Below are 6,000 nucleotides of genomic sequence, written 5' to 3'. Positions count from 1 at the left end.
GTTTTGGTTTCGAGAATTGTAACCCTTCACTAAGTATTTCTATTTAAACGTTGTTTCTTTATTGTTTATTTGATTATCATTGCCTCGGGTAACCGAGATGGTAATGTCTTCATACCTGAGTGGTCCTGGTAAGGCACTTGGAGTATGGGGTGTTACAAATGGTATCGTAGCGACGATCCCGAAACCTGTAACCAATGAACCTAATGAACATAGGGAGTCAATTAAAAATGAACCCGGGGTAAAGGTTGTAGGAGCTAATGCAAAGGCTTGGGAGACGTCCTGAAGTCGTGAACTCGCCCTACAATTTTGAACCGGTCACATGGGGGGTGTATGTCAAGGTCGTATGTGTTGTTTGGTTAACTTGTGTGTGAATGTGATGAAGTGTGTGTAACTGTTGGAGAAGTAGAAAGCTAAGAATATGAAAGAAAGGTTGATGATATATGTAGACTTGTTGTTGGAATGAGGAACATGATGAATGTTTACAATGTGGCGTTTAATAACATGATATAATGATTTCGTGAATCTTATGAAAAGATGCGTAGCATTATATGTTTAGTTATGTTATAACGTTGGTTTTATAAAGTTTTTAGCATGTTAGCATATGATATAGCATGCGGGTAGCGTTTCTGAGTTAGCATGACTCGATCGAGTGGGACTGACTTGATCGGGTGGGTTTTTGACGATTTTGAGTCCAGAATCATGTTTTTGGGCACTCGATCGAGTACCTCGGGCACTTGATCGAGTAGGGGGTCACTCGATCGAGTAGGGGGTCACTCGATCGAGTAGTCGAGTATGTTAGAGATCAGAAGGTCTGTTTGGGGTCTGATGTTGGGGCACTCGATCGAGTATGGTGGGCACTCGATCGAGTAGCCTGTTACTCGATCGAGTGTGTTTGGGAACTCGATCGAGTAGGGTCTGGGCAGTTTGTTTTCGTGTTTTGAGGTTTTAGCGTGTATGTTTATATCCACCCCTTTTCTCATATAGTTTCAAGATGCCGCCCAAGAAGACTGCTTTGTATGCGAGAGCCGAGCTTATGAACATAGATGACATCGTTAAGATGTTGGAGCATCAGGATGCTCTCACTGAGGCTTTAAAGACTGTGGGGAAAGATAAGGATAAGGATAAGGAGAAAGAGGTTGATCACTCTAAAATCAGCCTCTATATAGCGAGGTTTAACCCGAAGGAGTACAAGGGGGTTGGGGAGCCGAACCTTCTTGATAGCTGGCTTAGAGAGATGGAGAATATATTAGATTTGGTTCACTGTCCTGATGAGATGAGAGTGGAACAAGCTGTGTTCTATCTGAGGGAGGCAGCTGGCAAGTGGTGGGATACGGTGAAAGTGAGTGCTAAGGAGATCTATACAAACCAAGGTTTACCTGCTATACCTTGGGAGGAGTTTCGTAGGGCTGTGAGAAAGGAGTTCGTACCGGAGCATGTGAGGAGTAAGTTGAGATAAGAGTTTGACAGTTTTAAGATGACCGCTGAGATGTCTGTGGCCGAGTACTACAGGCAGTTCAATGACAAGTCTAGGTATGCTGAGGATATGGGTTTGAGTGAGGAGAATTTGGCGTTGAGGTTTGAGAGGGGGTTGACCCCCAAGATTATGGATAAGTTACCCGTGGGAGTCCTTACTGATGTGAAGGAAGCTTATGAGAGGGCTAGGAGAGTTGAGAGGTTGGTGGAGATGGCTCAGGAGAGGTCAGGTGGTGAGAAAAGGAAGTCTGAGAGCGAGGGTGGTGGCCAATCTAATCACAAGAAAGGCAACCACAATCAGTCTAAGGGGTTTTATTCTGGGTCAGGGTTCAGTGCTGGGGCTTCCTTTGGGCGTGGCCGTGGAAGTGTTAGTGGTAGTTAGGGAGTGACATGCTATAGCTGTGGTGGTGTAGGCCACAAGAGACATGAGTGCACAAGCGCACTGGGAACTTTCCAGAGACCTGCACAGAGCTATGCGAGCAATAGACCGGCTGGGTCATGGCCAAACCGGGGAAGTCAGAGTTACCAGAGTGAAGGCAACCGCAACGGCGGTAATTCTTATCAGAAACCACCAACGAACAACAACAACAATCAAGGGTCGGGTGCTAAGCCGACCACATCAGCTAGTACTGTCCAGAGAGGTGGACAGAAGACCAGTGGAAAGTTATTCATGATGGAGAAGAAAGCAGCTGAGGAGGATGCACACGTTATCACCGGTACTTTTCTTGTTAATGGTATTCATACCTTTGTTTTGTTTGATTCGGGGGCTTCTCGGTCGTTTGTATCTTTGAGTCATGTTAAACGGTTGGGTTTAAGGGTGTATGAGTCCATCGGTGAGAAAGTTTTTATACCTTCGGGTGAGTCTGTATCTTGTGGGAGGTTATATAGGGATGTACCTATGATAGTTGGGCAAGTTGATTTCCCTGTAGACTTGCTAGAGTTTCCTTTTGACGGTTTTGAGATGATAGTTGGGATGGATTGGCTGGGAAAGTATAAAGCTAAGATACACTGTCATCAAAAGAAAGTGTCTTTAAGGGGTCCTAAGGGCGTTAGTGTGTCTTATCGTGGGTTTCTAGTCAAACCCAAAGTTAAGTTGATTGCAATTTGTTACTTTGAAGTCATATCCGAGGAAGGGATGTCCTTTGATATTGTGCCATGTGAGAGATGACCTGGATAGAGGGTCCGACGTTGATCGATACCGGTGGTGGGAGAGTTTGAGGATGTGTTTCGAGAGGAGATTCCGGGGTTGCACGGGAAGAGAGATAGATTTCACAGTAGAGTTGAAACCAAGGACGGGGCCAATCTCTAAGGCACCGTACCGTATGGGTCCTAAGGAGATGGAGGAGCTTAGGAAGCAGTTGGATGATTTGATAGAGAAGGGATACATTAGACCTAGTGTATCGCCGTGGGGAGCACCAGTTCTTTTTGTGAAGAAGAAAGATGGGAGTCCGAGGTTGTGCATAGACTACGAGAGCCGAACCGAGTGACGGTGAAGAACAAGTATCCTTTGCCAAGGATAGATGACCTGTTTGATCAGTTGAGTGGTGCATCAGTCTTTTCTAAGATTGATTTGAGGTCGCGGTACCATCGGGTGAAGATTAGAGAGGTGGAAATACCAAAGACATCTTTCACGTCGAGGTATGGCCATTATGAGTATGTGGTGATGCCGTTTGGGTTGTCTAATGCACCTAAGTGTTTATGGATTTGATGAATAGGATCTTTAGACGCTTTTAGATAAGTTTGTAGTGGTGTTTATCGACGATATCTTAGTCTACTCCAAGACTAAAGAGGGGCATGAGGAGCATCTGAGAATCGTGTTGCAAACTTTGAGGGAGCATGAGTTGTATGCTAAGCTATCCAAGTGTGAGTTCTGGTTAGAGAAAGTTGCTTTTTTGGGGCATGTGATCTCTAAAGATGGGGTAGTCATGGATCCAAAAAGATAGAAGCGGTGACAAAGTGGGAAGCACCAAAGAATGTTCTTTGAGATCGGGAGTTTTCGGGTATAGTGGGTACTACTGACGGTTCGTGAAAGATTTCTCCAAGATAGCTAGACCTATGACCGCGTTGATGAGGAAAGAGAACAGGTTCCGTTGGGATGAGAGTTGTGAGACGGCGTTCCAAACATTAAAGGAGCGTTTGACCACAGCTCCTGTCTTAGCATTGCCTGAAGGGATCGAGAACTTTGAGGTTTATACAGATGCCTCAAAGAATGGGTTGGGATGTGTGTTGATGCGAGACGGTAAAGTGATTGCCTATGCTTCTAGGCAATTGAAGCCTTATGAGGAGAACTACCCTACTCATGATCTGGAGTTGGGTGCGGTGGTGTTTGCTCTCAAGATTTGGAGACATTACCTTTATGGAGCAATCTTTAAGGTATTTTCTGATCACAAGAGTCTCAAGTACATTTTCACTCAAAAGGAGTTGAACATGAGACAGAGGAGGTGGATGGAGCTGATTGGCGATTATGACATGGAAATTATCTACCATGAAGGGAAGGCCAATGTAGTTGCTGATGCTTTGAGTAGGAAGAGTGTACATTCTTTGTGTACAGCTCTATCTTTGATGAGGCTGAGAGATGAGGTAGCGAGGTTTGGGATACATATGATGCGAAAAGGAGATGCCATGGGTGATATGACAAAGTGCGGCTTGAGTTTTATGATGACATTCGAGGTAAGCGGCGTTGGATCCTAAGATAGTTGAGTGAAGAGTGGAGTAGAGAAAGGGACAAAGTGTCTCGATTTTCCATTCACACGAGATGGTAGTTTGAGGTTCGATGGTAGGTGGTGTGTCCCTAATGATGAGGAGTTGAAAAAGACAATCATGACAGAGGCGCATTGTACACCATATTCAATACATCCAGGTGGTGACAAGCTATACAAGGATTTGAAGAAAACGTTTTGGTGGCCTGGATGAAGAAAGAAACAAGCGAGTTTATGGCCCGTTGTTTGACATGCCGTAGAGTTAAAGAGGAACAAATGACGACCACAAGGTAAGATTCAGTCTTTAGAGGTACCTGAGTGGAAGTGGGAATCCATTTCCATGGATTTTATCGTGGGTTTGCCAAAGAGCCAACAGGGTAACAACATGATTTGGGTAATAGTGGATCGATCGACCAAGTCACTCACTTTGTTCCAATGATGATATACATGGACTAAAGCACAATTGGCTATGGCCTATCGAAAGAACGTGCTTAAGTTACATGGAGTCCCTAAGGACATAGTGTCTGACAGAGATGCGAGATTTATATCAAGGTTTTGGAAAGAGTTGCAGAAATTGGGAACAACTTTGAAGATGAGTACAGCATTTCATCCTGCGACAGACGGACAGACTGAGAGAACAATCAAGACTCTTGAGGATATGTTGCGAGCTTGTGTGATAGATTTTGGTGGTAGCTGGGAACAGAGGTTGGACTTGATAGAATTTTCTTACAATAACAAATTATCACACTAGTATTGATATGGCACCGTTTGAGGCTTTGTATGGGAGGAGATGTAGGAGTCCAATTTGTTGGGACGATAGTCTTGAGGCAAAGGGTTTTAGGACCAGAGATGGTGCATGAGATGGTGGAACAGATTAAGATGATCAGGGAACGGATGAGAGCAGCTCAGGATAGGCAAAAGAGTTATGCAGATCTACATCGCCGAGATATAGAGTTTCAAGTTGGGGACAAGGTTCTTTTGAAAATGTCTCCTATGCGTGGGGTTATGAGATTTGGGAAGAAAGGCAAGCTAAGTCAAAAGTTTATAGGGCCTTATGAGATCTTAGAGCGAGTTGGGGAAGTTGCATATCGTCCGGCTTTACCAAATGGCGGCGTTAGAGAGAGTGCATAATGTGTTTCATGTATCGCAGCTGCGGAAGTATGTGAGTGACCCGTCACATGTGTTAGAGGCAGAGAGCTTAGAGCTAGATGAGTCCTTATCATATCTTGAGGTGCCTAAGCAGATTCTTGACCGAAAGGTTAGGAAGACTAGGAGTGGCGAGACAGTTTTGCTTAAGATCCTTTGGTCTAACCACGAGACCGAGGAAGCTACATGGGAGCCGAGAGAAGCTATGAAAGAGCGATACCCTTTTCGTGTGATCGGTATGTATGGTTACGGGGACGTAACCTTGTTTCTTTTAGGGGGGTAGGCGATGATCGCAAAGAGTTTTAACCGTTTTATACCCTTTTTGTATGTTGTGTCGGTATGTTTGTCGGGATGAGTTGGGTTAGTACCATGTTTTATGTTGAGTTTTGTTTTGGTAGTGAGTCGGAAGCGTTGGGGAAGTACCTTTGTTTAGTAGTGGTTTGAACTTCGGGGACGAAGTTCTTTTTAAGGAGGGAAGACTGTAATACTCCGTATTTGTGAGTCTTCGGGTACTCTATCGAGTAGGACTTACTCTGTCGAGTAAGGGTAAGTTGTGTTTTAGAAAAGTTTCGACTGTTGGGTACTCGATCGAGTAACTAGGATACTCGATCGAGTAAGGGGTACTCGATCGAGTACCTTGGGTACTCGATCGAGTAGCCGGTTTACGGGAGTTTTTCTCGGG

This window comes from Silene latifolia, chromosome 5, assembly GCF_048544455.1.
Source record: "Silene latifolia isolate original U9 population chromosome 5, ASM4854445v1, whole genome shotgun sequence".
Lineage (NCBI taxonomy): Eukaryota > Viridiplantae > Streptophyta > Magnoliopsida > Caryophyllales > Caryophyllaceae > Silene > Silene latifolia.
The sequence above is the reverse complement of the archived record's forward strand: the minus strand, read 5'-3'. Positions refer to the sequence as shown.